Genomic DNA, 20,822 nt, shown 5'->3' with positions numbered 1-20,822 from the left:
ATCAACTGGTGTTCTATTCCTGTCTCTGATCAGGACTCTTAAGTAAGTAGCTACACTTCTGGGTATCTCCTTAATGTGTCCTTCTTCTTTGTGAAGGTGAAAGGGACACACATTATCGGTGCAGGTGATCCATTACCTACTTCTTTATTGAAAAAAAAAAAGTGCCCCGTCGGTTCCCCTATTAGATGGCAGCACAGGCACTCGGTGTTGCATGATCTTGCTTTCTCTCTGCTTTGTTTCTCTCACTCAAGCATCCCTCTCCCCTTCTCAGCTTCCCTCCCACTCATGTTTTAAGTGCTGGCATCTCTGTTAGCATCCTATAGAGAGCTTTTCATTTTTCATTCCCGCAGCTTCTAAAAAGACAGGCAGTCTTGCCAGGTTGGTGCAGGGCAATCAGGAACCTCCAGGAGACTCAAGGCGAAGGAGTGGGTGTTGTCTTGGAGATTTCTTTACCTCAGTGCACTACTTGGAGTCTTAATTCAAAGAGCCCCCGTGATATGTTCTTTAGAATAGTTTTCTTTTAACAAAGAGAGAAAAGAAAGAGCGAGCCCCATGTATAGTTTTGGAGCATAAATTAAGCAAGATGCATTTGCATTTCTAGGCTAAGAACTGTAACCTTGGCTCTTCGTGCACTGTGCTTTCTTTCCACCCTTTGTGAAACTTCATCACTTGGGAAAAGTTGCTGATGAAGTGTCTGAGGCCATGGAAGCTCCTTCATCTTCTGAACTCTTTCCAAAGCATCTGGGGCTCTACAGTATAAGGAAAGGAATGAGCAAGCAAACCAACAAAAATACCAGGTAACAATTGTCATTTAGATATTGTAGCGAGGCTTTGGGTACACACACTTTCCTTTCATCCTAGAGTGACTCTGTATAAACGTGTACTGTGGTTATGACTCCAGCTGGTGAGATTACTGTGCCTACACTGAAGTCACAGAGATAATTGTCAGAGAAAACAATATTAAAACACAGGTCTCTGTCATTAATCCATCACTATCCCTGGACCATTTTGAAGTGAGGTAGTGTTTCTCTTAGTTCTCATGTAGAAAGTCACCAAGTTTGTGGTAAGATGCTAACAGTGGCTGGGATGTAATATCCTCTGCCAGCAGGTTTGAGGAGTGTGTACAGCTTAGGGAAACTGAGGTATCATAACACTGTGAATAATTTGGCAAGACCCAGGGTGGATGAACATGCCCATGCTCTGTGACTGGATCAGTATCCTTTATGGTCAACATGATAGAAAGTAACAAATTGTACTCCAGAGGGAAGACATACCAACTATTGTCCATGACCTCATTGTTGCCATGTGAAATGGAAAACACTTTAGTCTCTTTACAAGGACTGATAAGACGATCGCTTTGCACAGGGCTGTACTGTGTGGCATCTGTAAGTGAAGTCGCTCTGTGTGTGTCAAAAGAGCTGAAGCTCAAATGTGTTGTGTTGAAACAGTAAATGACAGAAGGATGTAGCACACATGAAGCTCAAACTATCACAGTGATTACCTATGAGCACAAATAGCATGGGGACACAGGTAGGAAGAGGGGCTTGTGAGCTTTCTTAAGCTGTGAGTAGATACTTGACAATAATCAATGGAAAATTGGACTTGACAAAGAAGATGGAAGGAAGAGGAGTCATGAGGTTGGGATGAGGATATTGCAGAAGGGACCTGGGAGGAGTTGAAGGGGATTGCAGGGGATAGATTCAGGCATGAGACAACCAAAGAAATTATTATTGTAATTAAAAAAAAACAATTTAAGTCAATAAGAGTTGATTTAGTCTCACACTTTGAGAAGATGAAGCCCATTACGGGAGAAGGCACAGTACTAGGAACAGGAGGGAGCTGATCACATTGAATCTGCATTGAGGAAGCAGAGAGCTTAGAGACAGCCTAGCCAGGCTAGAAAGTCTCCAAATCCACCTGTGTGAGTCATTTCCTTCAGTAAGGCTCCCACTAAAGGTACTACACCTTCCAGTGATGAGCCTCCCTCTGCTGAAAAAGAGTTTTCAGTCACTTCAGCCATGGGGGATGTTTCACAATCAAACTAGAACAGAGGGATAGATGGTCATCTATGTTGGGTTTCATTCTCAGAGGGGGAAGAGAAAGAGATAGATAGATAGATAGATGATTAATGGGTGGATGGATGGATAATAGATAAATAGATAGGTATATAGATAGATGGAATGGTATGGTGGATAGGGGAGGTACCATGGTGGTCAAAACAGGACAGAGATTCCACTGCTTTTAATATTTCCTTGTTTTCCAAGTAGAAACTTAAGTAGAAAGTAAATTTCAAAAAAAAGTAAGATTTTCAGACATGGATGACAGAAAAATACCTATTTCTTACTAGTTCCTGCTTGTCTGAGCTTTCCTATGTGCAAATAGTTTATTACTTTATTCAAGTAGAAAGGAAAACGTTCACATGGAGAGTATACATACACAGGTGTGTGTGTGTGTGTGTGTGTGTGTGTGTGTGACCTCTCAGACCCCATTTTGTGTCATTTGTAGGCAGACAGTGGCTCCACTTGACATCCAGATGTCTCCTTGGCCACCTCTCCACCCATCAGGACAGTGCCTTGTGGCTGACTTGTTAATGTTTCTCTGATATGACTTTAAAAGCCAAAAATTCTTATCCCTGCTGTGAAGAACTCAGTTTATTTGGGATCTTTTCTTTCTTGCTTGAAGCCCAGGCTCAACATGGCTCCCCTGTCTTCTCCCATTCTGTACAAGGTTATTGGAAAGGTTGAGCAGTATGGGGAGAGAACATGTCTGCCTCACTGCAGGCAGGGCGTCTTGTGGCTCTGTCCACTAAACGCCCAAGTTCTCCCTTGCCTGAAGTAAGTGAGCATGCTAAGGAGCATGGCTTTGTCTATCATGCATTTTCCTCCAAACTCATCTTGCTGTTTTGCAACCCCCTTTTTTCAGTTGAAGCAGGACTTTCTGGTCAGCAACTCTCCTGAGGCCCCATCCTTCTTTTGCCTCAGCCTATTTCCTCCCCATCCCTCTCCTTCCCCTCCCTCTCCTCCTCCCATTCCGTTTTACCGTTTCTTCTGCCCTTTCTTGCTCTTCGGCTCTAAGATGCCTGCCTGAGCACCCCAGGAACTTCTTCTGCTGGTTCCAGTCAGCACATCAATTAAGCACTGTTATTATTTTGTTCTTTCTGGTTGAAAACATTCAAAATGTCACAGGAGCCATGGCCTAAGTAGACAAAAAATATGTACTTCTGGTGTTCTGTGAAGACTTGAATTCATGAGGTATCCTTTGCCCAGGTATTACAAGGATCAGTGATGGGTATTTGTGGAACAACTGAAGTACACAAAGAAGGATGTGAAAATGTCAGCTGTGGTTGTCCTTGCAATGTTAAGTTGACAGAATCTCAGCACTCCATGCAAGCCAGGCCTGGGTAAGGTTCTCCCATTTGGCATCTCTTGTCTCTCTCAGCAGAGCTCTTGCGTGATGTTTAAGAATCCCTAAGGGAGGTACTGATTTTGTCAGTACAGTGCTTGCTAAGCAACTAGAAGGGCATGTGTACCCATTTAACAAAGCCAAGCCTGGTGGTACATGTTCCTAACTCCAGTATCATGGAGACAGAGAGAGGATATCCAGACCTTCTAGCCCAATGGGTAAGGTGGAGGGCCCATCTAGACACTCTGTTTCAAATAATAAGATGGAGGGCTCCTGAGTCACAACACCTGTGGCTTATATATGATTTCTGCATGAATGCACACACAAGTGTATTGTACACATGCATGGGTACATATAAACACACACACACACACACACACACACACACACACACACACCATACACAGACAGACTCAGAGCAAGAGAAACAGAGACAGAAAGAGACAGAAAGACAGAGGGAGAGGGAAGGAGGGAGGAGGAAAGGGAGGGGAAGAGAGAGAAACCTAGAGAAAGGAGACCCAAACAAGGCATTTTTGATTGTATGCATATTGGCAAATCATTTCCTGCTATTGCTGACATAAACAAGATAAAACTTAGTTTATTCATAGTATAAGCACATTTGTAGGTGGTTGCCCAGAAAACACATCTTCTTAGTGAGTCTTAAAGTGATTCTTTCTTATTCATTTCCAATTCACTGAGACTCATCCAAGTAATAATCTCTAAAACAAGGTGAAAAAGGAGGCAATAAAGGTGTAATGCAATTGATTCAACAGAAAGTACTGTGCTGTCTGTGGAGTATGAACAAAGTTCTGGAGAGGCAGGATGATGCCTCAAGGAGCTAAAGCACTCCCTGTCTGTCTCCTCATTGCATGCTACAGTGGAGAGGCCAAGGTGTGCTCTTCCAATGGCCCAGTTCTGCAGTAGACAAGCTCCCAGAAACCCTACCATGGCTAACAGTCTTCCACTGAGTATCCAAACTCTATGTTCACTTTAGTAAATCTGTAAAGGATGCTGGGATATCCCCTGGGCCAAGGGGTATTAGAGAATTGTGTAATCATGTAATTTGGCCTTTTCATGCCTGGATTTGAATTCTGAATTTAAAAGTAGCTGGACCAGAACAAAAATCTCTTTTACAAGAAAAACAATTAGGGAAGCGTATTTCAATTTTGGTATACATTGGGTATTAATGTACTGTTGAGGGCACTGGGACTGAAACTTTAGGGGGAAAGCCATTCACAAACTTGTGAGAACTAATAAATCAAGTTTAACTCCATCCTAATATGCCAATTAAAGAAACAGATAAAGGCAAAATGAACAAGTCAAAAAGCAGAGAAAAAAAATCATGACTTCTCTGAGGATTCTCTCCAAATTTTAGAGATGGAGACACACTCTTCAAGGGACAGACCAAGAGGTCTGTCTTTGAGGCTGATCTGACATCACCTCAGTTCTGGTCCTGAAGGAGACTCGAAACTTTGATGCTGAGGGCAAGGAAGCAAGTTGGCTCCCTAATGGTGCCATGTTCTCTGTGGTAGCAATCTCAATCTGAAATGATGGTCTAGATTTGAGAAGTAGTCTCTTGGCTCAGCAGGGCCTGGCAGTATTATTGCTCCATTATCATCAATGCATTTATCATAGTCCCGTTCCTAAAATCCATATGAGGTTTAGGCTTCTGTTGGATGAGATCTTAGCTGAAAGTACAGTTTCAATGTGATGGATACTATTGTCTATGAATTTGACAGTATCTAGAATCATGAAAAGACATGAAACTCAGGGCATGTCTGTAAGAGAATTTCTAGACTTGGTTAATTGAGATTGGAGGAACCACCCTATATGTGGGCTTTGTGAAGTGGTCTAGGTTTTCAGCTTAATAAAATGGAGAAAGCACCAGTTGCTAATTTCTCTAACTTTCTGATTGGGGATGCAATTTGACCAGCCACCACTTGCTCCTGTCACCATACCTTCCTCATCTGATAGACTGTATCCCTCCTTCCTTAAGTTGTTTTAATCAGGTGTTTTGTCAGTCACAGCAATGAAAAAAGATTTACCTATCCATCAACAAAGCAGATAGTAATGGAATGAATGTGGCAACCAGAAGTTTATATCTAACTTAAATTTCTCCAAGGACCCAAGTGAGAACCCAGTACTTTCTGTAAAAAGCAGCTTCTATTTAGTATCTCTCTGTGGCTTCTGAGGGATAAAAAAAAAATGATGGTTATAACTCAGCACTAAACTCCGTGTGCTACCTGCCTGTATTGACCTGCCTGTCATGATGTGCTCATAGGCACATTAGTGGCAAGAAGGTTATGGGGATGACCAACTGCTTTCTGATTGGATTGCAAAACTTCCACAGAAGGGATTTTATGCAGCTACTGTAAATCTAGCCAAAACCCTGAGTCTGAAGGGATCATACTCCCTAGATGAGAGCCTATTGTTATTCTGTTAGACATATTGCCAAACCCCTCAATCTTAAGGGGAGTTCAGTTACTTTGTATGATATAAGCTCTAGAAAACTAGAACGGTGATTGTTATAAGGCAAACTTGGACATGACTGTCAAGATAAGACAAACAGAGGTAGTGAGATGCCTCAGTTGGAGAGGGCTATCCAGCTGTGTTAAGGATAAACTTCTGTGGGTAACAAGTGCTGAGGAAAATGCACTTTACAGGAGGCCCAGGTGGATTTTGTCCTGAAATTCCTTCATTGTCTTGTGTCTTACTTAGGATTTCTATTGTTGTGAAGAGCCAACATGATCATGGCGACTCTTAGAAAGGAAATCATTTAATTGGGGTTGACTTGCAGGGTCAGAGGTTTAGTCCATTATTGCCATGTCAGGGAGTGGGGAGACACATAGGCAGACATGATGTGCTGGAGGAGTTGAGAGTTCTATATCCTGGTCTCCAGTCAGCAGGAAGAGACACTTGGCCTAGTTTGAGCATTTAAAACACCCAAAGCCCATGCCCAGTGATACACTAATGTCAACAATGACTTATCTCCTCCAACAAGGCCATTCCTCCTAATAGTGCCATACCTTATGAGCCTATGGGAGCCATTTTCATTCAAACCACCATGTCTTGTTATTGGAATCTAACTTCTGAATTGTCATAGGTCTTCTGAGAATACAGGACTATAAAACTTAATAGAAAGAAACAGGTCATTCAGGACAAGTAGCAGAGATGCATATACAAGAGACTCCCTTCTATCAATTTTTCTGTCCAAGGCTAGAGAGAGGCAGTGCCAGAAGGCACACATATGTGGGTGAGCTCTTAGTATCCAAGGTACCATCTCTCTTATGTTTAGATGTGTGTTGGGCTGGGTCTGGTTGTTAGGCTTATAGTCCCAGTCACTAGGGTGCGTAAGCCTGGAGGATTACAGATTTCAGGCATGTCTAGACCTCAAAATATTAGGGAAAGAATGAGGCAGGGCAAAAGGAGTGGTCTGTGGCATTCTAGCTTCATGAAACATTAAATACAATAGTGATCTGCTTAAGGTGACCAGGAGCCAGAAGACTTATACAAATGAACAATGCCAAGCTCCCCTTGGAGAAGCCCCTTTTCTGAGTCCTTTCAGATCTAAAGAGCTTTGACTACAGTGTGCAGGTTCCATTTTTTACATATTACATAATTTGGTAGCAAAAAATTAACTTTTGCACCAAGTGGGATGTCGAATTAAGGGATGTGTTATTGAGAACTCTTTATAACATGTATGTGTGTGTGCCTGGGGGTGCACTGCATAGGCCAGAAGAGTATGTCTGATCCCCTGGAGCCAGAGGCAGTTGTAAACTGCCCTAAATAGGCAGTAGGAACAAATTCTAGTCCTCAGTCCCCCATAGAAGCAGTGGGTGCTCTTAACAACTGATTATGTCTTTCCAGCCCAAACATGAAGTCTTATCCCAAATGTAAAGGTAGAAAAAGTAATTATGAGACAGTTTACCCCATATAGGATGGACCCAAAGAAAGAACAAGATAGATGTTGGATTGTTTTCAAATTTTTCTAACTAGTTTGGGAGAATTTTTCCTTAGGAAGAATCTGGAATATATCCTTTAGATAAATTTTGGTTTGCTTATTTTAATTTGTATCTAACACAACAGGCCTCTCCATGGGGTAAGAATGGGTTTATTTCTCAACTGCTGCTGCAACTAATAACTAGGAAAATTCTCTAACATTTCCAAGTCTTAAGCCCCTCGTCCCTAAATTGTGGGTAAGAATGTAGTACTATTTAAGAGACTCTGAACATGTATGATGAGAAGGACTTGTTCAGAAGATAACTGATGGGTGAATTAGTGTGTCTTTAGTGAGCACACTGAGTGCAGGGCTATGGGGCTGTGTTCCAGTTCTATGGAAACCTCCCATCTCCCATCCCTGCTTCTTCTCTTCTTAGAAGAGACAATGCATTCTACCAGAGCAGAATCAACAGTGTGAGGCTCAGGTGTGCGTAGTCACTAGCTGACTGTATAATATTCTTTTTAAGTATTTACTACGAAGCCTGGTTCCAAGCACTGTGTTTAGGAGTCAAGAATCGATGATATACAGCACATGATTTTCTTCTAAAGGATATTAAATTCTAGTGCTGGAGACCTTAGCCATGGCAGAAAGTCTAAGCACAGCGTGCAGTGTTTGAAGTAAAGTGATTTTTCTGACAGTATATGAACTAAAAGAAATAACACAGCAGTGTCTCCAAACATTAAAGAGGACAAGTTTCTGTTTTATTTTCTTTTTACTATTTGTGCATACTTGCTAGCTTTTCAGTTATTTGTTTTTATGTTAGCTTAACTTTTTTTTTTATCTATGTGTGTTAATGAACTATATGCTGCACCTCCATGTAGGGGTTAGAGGCCAATCTCCACTTCTTTGCTCAGTAGCCATCCACCTTGTTATTTAAGGTAGGTTCTCTCTCATTGGCCTAGAGCTCTATGGTTTGGATAGACTTCTTTGCCAGAGAGCCCTGGGGATCTGTGTCTTCAGTCAGGAATTTTTAGTGTAAGCCATCAGCTCTGATTTTTGTTCTTTTTGGTTGTTTTTGAATATTGAGTGTATGTTCTCATGTTTACTTGAAAAATGCTCTACCAACTGAGCCTTCTTTCCAGCCTGTCTTTTCATGTATACATTCTTGAATTCTCAGTGCCAACCACAGTGTTTAGTGCATAGTAGATACACAGTAATATGTGTATGAGTGTGTACCCAACATTTAGCAGTGGGGCTTCACAATCTTTTTGTTTCAGTGTGTATGAGGGTTTTGCTGTCATTTGTTCAAGCCTAGCATATTTGGTGTCTGTGGAGGCTACAAGAGGATGTTGGATGCCCTGGGACTGGCATCATAGGTGGTTTTGAGTGGCTATCTGGGTACTGGGAATCAAGCCTAGGTTCTTTGTAAGAGCAGCCAGTGCTGTTAATCACTGAGCTATCTCTCCAGCCAGATTCCCTGATTCGAACACTAATAGGAATATGTTTTGAGTAAAAAATGGGGCTAACCCACTGTATTGACTAATCTTCTATATGTCAACTTGACACAAGCTAGAGTTATTTGAAAAGAGGGAACTTTAACTGAGAAAATGCCTCAATAAGATCTGGCTGTGGGGCATTTTCTTAATTAGTAATTGATGGGGGAGGGCTCAGCCATTTGTAGGTGGTGCCATCCTTGAGAAGCTGGGGCCTGGGTTTTAGAAGAAAGCATACTGAGCAAGCCATAGGGAGCAATACAGTAAGTAGCACCCCCTCCATGTCCCTCTGCATTAGCTTCTGCCTCCAGATTACTGGGTTTCTGTCCTGGCTTCCTTCAGTGATCAACTACAATGTGGAAGCATAAGCCCACACTACCTTCTTTTCTTCCCAATTTGCTCTTTTGGTCATGGTGATTTACTGCAGCAATAGAAACCCTAACAAGACACAGTCCTGCCCATAACTGAGGAGCTATTGACAGCTGATGGATTCTGCAAGAGAGAAAAGTGTTTTGTTTTGTTGTTTGTTGTTGCTGCTGTTGTTGTTGATGGTTGCTTATGTGGCTTCTCCTTGTTCAGCCATGCTTTGCCCATGATGATATGGCCAGCACAAACCAGACTTAGTGGATTATTATTATTTTTTTAATGGCATGAAGTTGGAGGAGGCGTTAGGTGGGGTAGATCTGTAAGGAATTGAGGAGTGAGTTGTTTTGCTTAAATTTTATTTTAGAGATAGTGTTTTGCTATGTAGCCCAGGCTGGCTGGGAACTCCTGATGTTCCTGCCTCAGGCTACCATGTTCTACAAGCTTGTAGCACACCTGGATTATAGCTTTATGTCCTTTCTAAATAGGGGTTTAAGACTGTAGCTTCTAAAACATGTGTCTTACAAAGGGCATTGATGAAGCACTCACACCATAGCATGACTTAGAGGCTGCCTTCTCCCATCAACAGAGGAGCTGTGAGTCACAGTGGGTAAACACTGCCCAGAAAAGACAGTGCCATGCCTTTGGCCTCACAGCTACTGTCTCTCAGAAAATGTTTCCACAGTGACTTCTCCCCACAGTCATGAAAACTCTGTGTGCTAGGCATTCAGTTCAGGAAGCCAGAGAAAATACAGTGAATGAGGGGAGTCAAAGCTTGGCTTGAGGAATGTATCAGCCATGTAAAGAAATCATTCTACTTACGGTGACACTTGTTTTAAAAAGGAGTTAGTGGCAAAGTCTACAAAGATCCTGATGTGTTAGAGAAGTATCAGAGAAGGGGTTTCTGGTTACAGTTTCAAGATGTGAGTAAGAGTGGACTAGGTTGCTAGAATTCACAGGAAGAAAAAAACACCTACTATTAGATTGCTGCCTTTAAACTGGATTTTTATCCAGACTTTCTCACAATCACCATGACTTGTTTTCCTGATACAGGCATCATTAGCTGCAGCTTGAATATGTGTGAGAGCTGGAGAGCTGATGCTCATGTAGGTCCTTGTTAGTTTCAGTGACTATATTTTAAAACTATGGATTGATTTGCTGTGAGGGTTAGTATTGTCAACTTGACACAACCTAGAATCCCATGAAAAGACTGTCCCAACGAGGGGATGGCCTGGATCACATTGGCCTGTGGAGGATCACCTTAAGTGTCTTAATTCATGGGAGAAGATCTAACCTGGAAACCGGAAGCACCAATCCCTCATTTGGAGCCCTGTCCTGTATAACAGTAAAGAATATGAGCTATTCATCAAGTTTTCGTACGTTCATTTCTCTCTGCTCTTGACTCTGGATGTCATGTACCAGCTGCTTTGACTACCTATTTTCTGGGTTTCAACACAGTAATGAGCTAGAAGTTGAATTGTTGTTGTTGTTTTTTTAAACATATTACTATACATTTTTATCATATTTACCTTCAATATCTTCCAGATCAATGCCTACCTTCCCACCACATCCCAACTTTATGTTACCCTCTTTGTAAATTACACACTAAGTCTCATTTGTGTTGCCCATATAATCCTCATTGTGGGGCTCATCCACTGGAGCATGGTGAATCCACCAGGCTTCATTCCTAAAGAAAACAGACCATCCTTCCCATAAAAGCCATCAGTTGTCCATAGCTCCTCAGCTGGAAGTAGGAGTTCATGAGTGCCTCCACATTCCTTCTTATAATGGTGACTGGCTTGACTTGTGCAGCAACCACAGTGTTGTGGCCACATGAGTGCAACATCCCTGTCAGGAGTAGAAGACACCATTATGCTACATTCCTCCTCCATACTCATAATCTCACTCCACAGTTGTGTCTGATATTGGTGTGCATGTGTGTGTAGATGTTTGTTTTCATCTGTCAGATTCCACAGATACTTATTTTCTGCACTATAATCATCTATGAATTTCTATGTAACCTGCAACTGAGAGCTAAAGAAAACCTCTCCCCTAAAGTGCTTTCAGCCAGGGTATGTTGTCATAGCAGCATACATGAAACTAGAAATTGTGTTCTACCAGCACCAAAGAGAAAGCAAGCTGTCACCCTTGTTTCTTTTAGGCATTCATTTGTCTTCTGATAGCTGTAACTATGATAGCAGTCAACTTGCTTATCTGCTTTGTGTCCACTCCAGATCCAAGGCAAACAATACAATTGTCGTTTCTATTTATCTTGCCATTATAAAGAACAGGATTGTGATAATTATTTCTAAAATACATACAGAAGGAAATGCAAAGTTTCATATAACATGATACATTAAAAATACTAAGTATGGTGTCACATCCCTATGCAATGTTAGCTTTTCCTTGGGAATTAGAAGGAAGGAGTAGTAACCTGGAGAGGAGAGGGGATTGAGTCTTTTTTGATTGACACCATCCATCCCTGAGCTGTATGCATCAGTGGTCAGAAACAGATCATCCCAGCATCTTAGAGTCAAAGGTCCAGCTGTATGACAGTGGAATCAACCTTGATGCCTTAGAACATCAGCCTCCATTTACTCTAATCCCTAGCCTCATTCTGGGACCTCCACTTGCTTCAGGTCTTCTGCCTTGGTTTCTCTCCCTTGAGAGGAGGATGTTAAGTATCACAGGAACACTGAGGCCTTGGGAAACAAAGTGCTCTGCAAGATCAAGATATTATTAGAAGGCAGAGTTCTCACAAACGAAGAACATTCTCACTTGCTTCATACACTTACTGAGGTGCAGAATGGCCAAGAATCCCTGCTAACCAAGTATGACCCAGAACAGGACCTCCCCCATCCGTTTTCTTCTCCCAGCCTGTCCTCTTGCTTCCCTTCCCTGCCTCTTATTTTATCACAATCTCAGAATGTGTATTGTCAATCTTTTCCTGTCAAAGCATTGGTGAATAGACTTTGTCTGCCCCTGTAATGGATTTTTCAGATGCATGTCTTTAATATGTTTTGACACAGGTCCTAGATATATAAGGGGGTACCTGCTCATAGAGGTTAAAAATACATTCGGCAAACTCAATAGATACTGTGTTCAGTTGGATATTATATAGGTTTTTTTCTTTCTCTCTCAGAGTCTATTTCCTTGATAGAAAAGTCACATTTTCTCTTTCTCAGTGATCAAAACTATCCATGAAAGCTGGATGTCCTAGATTACAAGCCTGTCCATCCCCTGGTCATAGTGGTGGACTTGGAGATGGCTCTGAAGCCATACCTGAAGATTAAATATTGAGAGTTTAGTAAAAATAGTCATAAAACTAATGGAAATGAATATGAAGGTTCATAAAAAGCTGAAAATTATAGATCTACCATATGGCCCAATTCTATCATTCTTAGATATTGTCACTCAAAAGATTCCAGTCAACATATTTCTCATTTGTATATTCTCTCTCTCTCTCTCTCTCTCTCTCTCTCTCTCTCTCTCTCTCTCTCTCTCTCTCTCTCACACACACACACACACACACACACACATCATGAAAGTAGAACTGAAATTGAAATTGTCTGGGTAACAAGCATGACTACTGGGAGGGGGCAGAGAAAGGGATAAAGATCTCACATAACTTACTAAAATATAATGATTTTTTTTTAAGTAGAAAAGACATTTCTACTCTGGCTAAGCACTAAAAGTTTGACTTGGGCATTGTTGGAAACATTTTTTGGCGATGGGAGAATATTTGAGAATAAAGTCTCTTGGATTAGAAAATGAATCTAAGGCACATGGTGCTGATGGTTTTTGTCTTTCTCCTGATTAGAAGGACAGGAGTCCATTTTGGTGCTTCAGCTTATATACAGTTTCTCAGGGCCACACTTAATGCTTCAAATCTGTCAAGTGCATTCCTATTGCCAGTTCTGCCTTATTCATAGTATGCTTCAGTACACACCAAGACAGAGATCCGTACAGATTTTTATGTGTGTGTGTGTGTGTGTGTGTGTGTGTGTCTACTTGACACAAATCTAGACATATCTGAGAAGAGGAAGCTCTGTAAAGAAAATACCTCCATCAGATTGGCCTGTGGGCAACAGAAAACAAATAAGGTGTGAATCAAATTGTTTTGTTTATCTGCTTTTTAAAAATAGATTTTGTATAGTTGATGGCAACTTCATACATATTCATATTGTATCTTAACTCCCAAGCCCCTTCTCTCCTCCTCTATACACTGGCAACTGGCAACACATCCCTTTCTCATTGTCCTGCTTCCCACTCTCCTAACCTACTAAGTCCAATTAGCACCTCCTGATTGAATTTTGACTGATCATTTGGCTTGAGCTTGTGCATGTAACTATAGGTCATGGTGGTGTTTCCTGAGCCTTGGAGGAGATGATGCAGATGTCCCATTTAGGACTGTACACTCAAAGGTCACACATTCTCAGCTCTTTGACCAGTTATCTATTTCTGCATTGACTGCTGTCTACTGTAGAGAGAAGCTTCCTGACAGCAATACTACTTTAAAGCTGTAAACATACAAATTTAGAAGACAGCTTGATAATGTAGGCATTCATTTGGTTGTCATCTTTAGTCAATATCTATATTGATCTTGATCTATATCATAGATCACCAGACAGCTGTTTAACCAAATGTTCAGATCTCCAACTAACATTAAGCAATGTGTTTTATAAGAAACCCTCTAGGTGACTATGATTTATGTTGATGTCTGTAAATCACTGCTCCAGGATAAAGACACTTATTGTTTTATCTAATAGACTATCTCAGGGGGATCAGCTTTCTCATTGTCTTATAGACCCGTGTCATCAAAGACTAATTAATTTCTAAATAACAGAAGACAAACCCAGATGAGCTGGAACAGAGCTGAAGTTCTCCATTTCCAGCTATGTCAGCAATGATGCCCATAAGCCAGCTCAGGCTAGTTCTAGGCCTGGCTTGATTTGGAAATTCTGCTCATGAGGCACCCCTCTCTGGCTCTTATCTCCATTGTGCTGGGATTATCCATCCAGTTCCAAGCAGATCTGTAGCTTTATATCTCCTGTCTGATACTCTAGTAGCCTCACAGAAGGTAGAGAAAAAAAATGTTCTGTCTCTTTATAGTTCATAATTGTCTTCTAGAGATTGGGCTAAATGATTTCAGAGAAGATGCCCAGTGTTTATTTCCCAGGAAAATACTGGGGTCACTTCTGAAACTCAGAACATTATATCATCCAAGTAGAGGGGCATGGCTACTCAGAGAAAATCCAGGGCTCACCACTAAAGTAAAAGAATAGATGAATAAACCCATACTCACATCACTACAGGATCACAATAGGTTTGAAGCATATCCCTTTTATACTGGACTGGAGGGACCACATGGTCTCCATCTTTTCCAAGGATCTTAAAAACACCTAGTACTGGATTTCCTCCCATCAAAATGTTTTTGATCTGTGGTGTGTGTGTGAGTGTGTGTGTGTGTGTGTGTGTGTGAGAGAGAGAGAGAGAGAGAGAGAGAGAGAGAGAGAGGCAGAGACACAGAGAGACACATACAGAGAGACAGAGAGAGACAGAGAAACACAGAGAGACACACACACACAGAGAGACAGGGAGAGACAGAGAGAGATATACACCCACAGAGACAGAGACACACAGAGAGAGACAGAGAGGAAGAGAGAGAGAGAGAGAGAGAGAGAGACAGAATGTGGATGTCAGAGGGCAACATCAGGTGTCACACTGGGCTGGCGGGCCAGCCAGAAGACTTCTACCTCACATCTCACCACAGGAATACTGACATCGTTAATAGGAGGACTAACTCAGGTTCTCTGTCATAACAAACACTTTCCCCAGAAAGTCACCTTCTCAGCCTGCTGTCTCTGACTCTTGTCTGATGCCCCCAGCTCCTCAGTGACCTGGACTTCCTGCCAAATGTCCTGTATCTGCAGTATTTGCCTTGTCTGTGGGAGTCACATGGTTTGTGTGTCTGACTCTCTGATCTGTGAGAACCTCAGTGCAGGTGCTGCCCTGTGAATTGAATCATCACTTGTTGTGTCCTGACCTGTATTATGTGTAGAAGTGAGACTGTGAGTGAGTAAGTGGATTAGAGGAAACTGAAAGGCCAAAGGAGGTAGACTCAGAATGAGCAAAACAGGAATGAGGTGGGACAGCAAGGGAAGCTTGCTGTCCTGCTGTCCGCTCTGAGCTTTGCTGGGGCTCAGCATCTCCTGTGATGCCTCTCAGTGCTATTAAATTTCCTCCAGCTGAGGATCTGGGGCTCTACTAGTTTCTGTTATTGCAAGGTCTTAATTTATTTTTATTGATGTGTGTACGTATCTGTGTTTGTGTGACTGCCTGCTATACACATGGTTGTCTTTGTGAGCCAGAAGAAGGTATCAGATTTCTTGAAGCTAACATTCCCTGTGGTTGTGCTACCTCACAAGGTGGAGAAGAGTAGCTGGGTCCTTCACAAAAGCTGCAATTAAATGGCCTTTCTTCTTAAGAATACTGAGGTTGAGACAGGAAGGCTGCCAGATCTTCAAAACCAGCTCCTGCCCCCATCCTGAAATTTGAACAAGCTGTCAGGAGGAAGTTCCTGATAACTCTTCCCTTATGGCTAAGAAGCACTCAACCTATGACCCGTATTTTAATTTCTTTCCCTTATGGTTTGTTTTATTTGAGGCTGGGTGTCACGTAGTGGGAATTACTATCAAACATGGTTGTGAGCCACCATGTACTTGCTGGGAATTGAACTCAGAACTTCTAGAAGAACAGACAGTGCTCTTAACTGCTGAGCCATTTCTACAGTCCTCTACCCCTTGCACCTGGTCTGAATTATAAAGACTCAACATTCAATTGACTTACATGTTTGAGAAGGAGCTCCAATGTGTCCAATCACATTGTACAATGTGATTCCAGAAGGTACCTTGCAGTCTCCACCTCATCTGGCACCTTGTGTTGGAAACTCACCATCTGCCCTCAAAACAGGCCACTGCCTGCACTTTTGGTGTGAGGTTCCCCCTTCCCACTCCAAGCCAGTCTTCAGCTATGCTAATAGAATCGGAAGATCCAGAAGTTCTGCAAATATAAAGTATCAGAGAAGCAGCAGAAGACAAATTTCACCTCAGAAACTGCTGCGGACTAACCAGGGTCACGTGGGTCGACTATCAGAAGAGTTTATTTTGCAGAAGAAAACAGAGCTTCAGTGCCTGAGTTTCCCTGAGAGCTCAGCTGTCTATCAGATGTAAGGCCTACCTGTGAAGCAGTTTCTAGCATTATCAATTTTCACTGTTCTAGAACACATTCTCTCTCCTGGCTGGCTCCATGAGAATTGCCAGGTGCCTTTACAATTTCAAGATGTTGTATCTCTTATACTTTTATACGGTTCACTGCCTTTTCCATGAGTGAAATACCTATCACGTAGGGCAGCAGCAGAGGCTAACGCAGATGCTAACAGATAGGAAGCAACCAAGACACTCCATGGAAGGACCACAACTTTCAAGAGATCACAAGCACACCTAATGCTTATTTTAAAATGGAAGGAAGGCCAATCGTGAAAAATCTGAACAGAACTGAGAAACTATGTAAAGGGATTTGTCACTGGGGACACACAAACACACATACATACACACACACACACATACACACACACACACACACACACATGAGAGAGAGAGAGAAAGAGAGGGGGAAGGGATAGAGGGAGAGAGAGAGGGAGAGATAGAGAGACGTAGAGAGAGAGGGAGGAGAGAGAGAGAGAGAGAGAGAGAGACTAACACAAATACTGAAACTTCTTCAAAGCAGAACTTCAGTGTCTGTGGAGAAGTTGAATATTGTAGATCCAGAGCTAAATAATCTTGGCATTCTTGGCCCCTAAAATTACCATTTGTTATCTACCACTTTATATAACTTAATATCCTAGGGACAATTAGGTAAGTCCTCATATAATATATGAAGAGACCCCTAGCTTCTACCAATCCAACAGCTAAGTATCCCATCAAAGGGCAAAATCTCTGCCCATAGCAGAGATGTCCCTAACTTACTGTGACCTACCTACCTTATGGACCCACCAGTGTATTTTCAGACAATGCTGTTTTATGAGTTCTTTTGCTCTATTACAAACAACAAAAACAAAACAATCACCCTCCCCCCCCCCAAAAAAAAACCCAAAGCACCTGTTTCATCAAACTGTTACCATATTGGAACGTGGTATTTAGTGTAGCCACAATCTGTGTACCCAGGCCATGGTCACTCAATTTTGGCTTCACAAAAGTTCTCTCTTATCTTTGGTGAAAGATTTGGCTTCTACTCATGAATGGCTTTGTGCTGAGAGATGAAGATGGTACTGAACTGATCAGGAAGACCTGAATAACATCCAAAAGAGAAACTGAAAGGAGAAAACCCAAAACAGATGGAGGAGCTTGTTTATAGCACTCAGGTCCTCCCAGTGGCTCAACTCCATAGAAAATGCTGAAAGGAATGGAAAAGTCTATTCAGTTTTTAAAAACAATGTCCAGGGTAATGTGCACCAAGGACAAATGCCTCCCCATTAAGCTTTGGTGAAATGTCAAGCTTTTTAATGAAAGTTAGCAAGACGTGCCTTAAACATGCACCTTTGGGTCAGGCTTAAGCAAGTTCAACCAAGTCTCATTTCTCATAAACAAGCAAGTGAATGGAAATGATTCCATGTTTTAAGAGTGTGATGTGAAATGTGGATTTTGGATGAGTGGTGCTGGGATTCTTGAAGAGTCTCTATTTCAGGGCTTTTCCATTATATATGCTAGCTGGAAAACACAGCCCTAAAGATATCTCAAACCAGACAGGTCCGAGAGCAACAAATGTAATTTCTGCCTTAATTTTTTGATTGAATGACTTCAATTACAAACCACCTCCAAACCAGTAAACCTTAAGGAGAGTGAAGTCACAAGCCTTAGAAAAGATGGGGATAGAGCTTGGCAAGAGCCTAGAAATCCAGGGTTTTGAAGCTATGTGAGTGATCAGAGATTAGATGAAGTAGCTTGAAAGGGTGAACAGGCTCTGTTTTTCTTCACATGTGCATCCTTGACCATCCCTTAACATTGTTGCACAATCTCAAAGGTCTGACTCTCAGCAGATTTGCCTCCTTTGGCTGTCTGACTTTTTCTAGGGTGATATGAACTAATGACTTTTACTTCAGATAAGAAATTCATGATGTCTTGAGGTCAAAAACTGTGCCTTAAGTTAGGTTGGGCAATCATTCTCAAGAAGCAACAGGAGGTATGCATTTGGCTTTTACGACATTAATTTAACCTCATAACAAGATAATAAATCATTGTATACATACAATATATAAATATACTTCATGATAGAAAATATATATATATATATCAATGTTTATAATATGTAGCACATATTTACTATATGATTTATATATACTCTGTATATATATGTTACATGTACTATATTACATATACTAAAATATAATGATATAATAAATTACTGTATATGTCATGTGTTACATATGTATTATATATTATGGTATGCTCACCCATTATTGGCCATACACATTCTGTTACATGATAAATTATTATATGTGCCATATTATATGTACAATATTACATATCATATACTCTATGATGGTATATAGACAATGACTGTAGTATAATGCTGAGTGCTTTATGGTAATTATCTTCCCCAATTCACAGACATGAAGGTAGTCACTGGAAGCTCTAACACATCTGGCACAAACTGTGCAATAGCATTTTAAGGTGTCAAATATAGTTAAGAAAAACTCTGGTTTAAATCTTCAATCCAGACTTTTTGTTTTGTTTTGTTTTGTTTTGTTTTTTTGAGACAGGGTTTCTCTGCATAGTCCTGACTGTCCTGGAACTCACTCTGTAGACCAGGCTGGCCTCAAACTCAGAAATCTACCTGCCTTGCCTCCCCAGTGCTGGGATTAAAAGCATGTACCACCAATGCTTGGCCCTGACACTACTTTTCAGTATAGTTCTGGAATTGTATTAATTTCTCAGACATTCAGTCTGTGATTGCAGATTCCATTGCAGAGGTAGCCTCTCTCTGGGAAGGATGGGGGCATTGCAGGAGTTCTCATAAGTACCTGAGTGATTCAAGGCATAGTGTGGATGTGATGCACCAGAGCCTGCTATTTCCTCCTTTGAAGAAGAAGTAGGTGGAACCTTCTGGGCAAGTACATCATTGAATTTCAAAGTCCTGCAATGATGGGTGCTAGGTGAGCAAGACTGATCTCAGGCAGGGGATAGATTTTGCCATTTGTACAGTAAATGTTTTTCTTCCTTTAAATATACGTTTGTCACATGCATGCATATATGCATGTATGTGTGCACGTGCACACATGCATGCACACACATACATATATATGCATACATATATACATATATATGTATGTATATACACATATATGTGTGTATATATATGTATATATATAAAACATATATATATATATATATTTGTGTGGCCATGTATGTGTGCAATGTGTACATGTGCAAATCTATATGATTAGATACTTATGTGTGTATGATCATATATGAGTACTAGCATGTGTGTATGAGTGTGTATGTGTAATATGTGAGTGGGTACGTAAATTAAAATAAAAAATTCAGAATCTTTGTTGCCAGTGATCTTCAATCCATAGGCAGAAGTAATGGATTTTGTGTCTCCAGGAAGGCAAATTCTAGTCTTTAAAGACAAGTGATTTACTGTCTAGGACTGAACACAACCAGAGTGAAGTCGTGAACTTAGAAGAAGGAGCCCAAACTTTTGTAGATAATGCTGTTTGATTATCCCTAATGTCTGTTGAGGACTCTGAGACTCTTGTAATAGTGTGGCTAATACTGTCAGAGGGCAAGGCTGATAACACAGACATATGAACGGGACTTAACACATTGCCCAGCGCATTTCTTCTGGTAATGCCATTTAAGACGTTGGATTAGAACACAAATTCCCACATATCTGGGATTCTAAGAATGGTACTTTTTTTTTTTTTGATACAGTGAAAAGATTCCTTACTTGGAGGAAGCAAATGCCCCTCCCTCTGTTAAAGTCTCAAACAACAAGCAGATTTTGCAGCCATCTGCAATCACAACTGTTGATGGCATGAGAAATTTTATCACCTGAAACATAGAAGTGCATTATCTCAGAGGAAAGGATATAGACTCACAAGAAATAATTAATTATTTGAAAAATTTGTCAAGGTTTTGGCCAAGGAAGAAATAAATCCACCACTACCTGTTCAACTTTTGGGAACTATGAGATTAGAATCAGAGGCTCAATACAGACATATGTGGACAGGGTTACATGACACACCTCAGTGGGAACATATTGTTTAGCTTTGCCTCAGTGCAAGAGTTCCTTCCTGCTTAGAATTCCTGCAACATATTCTCCCTTCCTTTCTTCACTGCCATCTATAAGTTAAGTTTCATGGCTGTATGCACACTTTACTGATAGTGTGCCTCATCTCCAATCAACACTTGGCTGTAGGAATAACCTCAAATGAATCTGTTGATAATTCAATCCGGGCTCTCTAGGTGAAGGACTATTCTGATGATGTCTGTAATTTCATTTCTAGGGAATTGATCTGGTGCCTCAGATGTTCTAAACAAGAAGATGCACAGATTGGTGAG

The sequence above is a fragment of the Mastomys coucha genome, unplaced genomic scaffold, assembly GCF_008632895.1.
Source record: "Mastomys coucha isolate ucsf_1 unplaced genomic scaffold, UCSF_Mcou_1 pScaffold5, whole genome shotgun sequence".
In the NCBI taxonomy this organism is placed as follows: Eukaryota; Metazoa; Chordata; class Mammalia; order Rodentia; family Muridae; genus Mastomys; species Mastomys coucha.
This window is presented reverse-complemented; position numbering follows the sequence as displayed.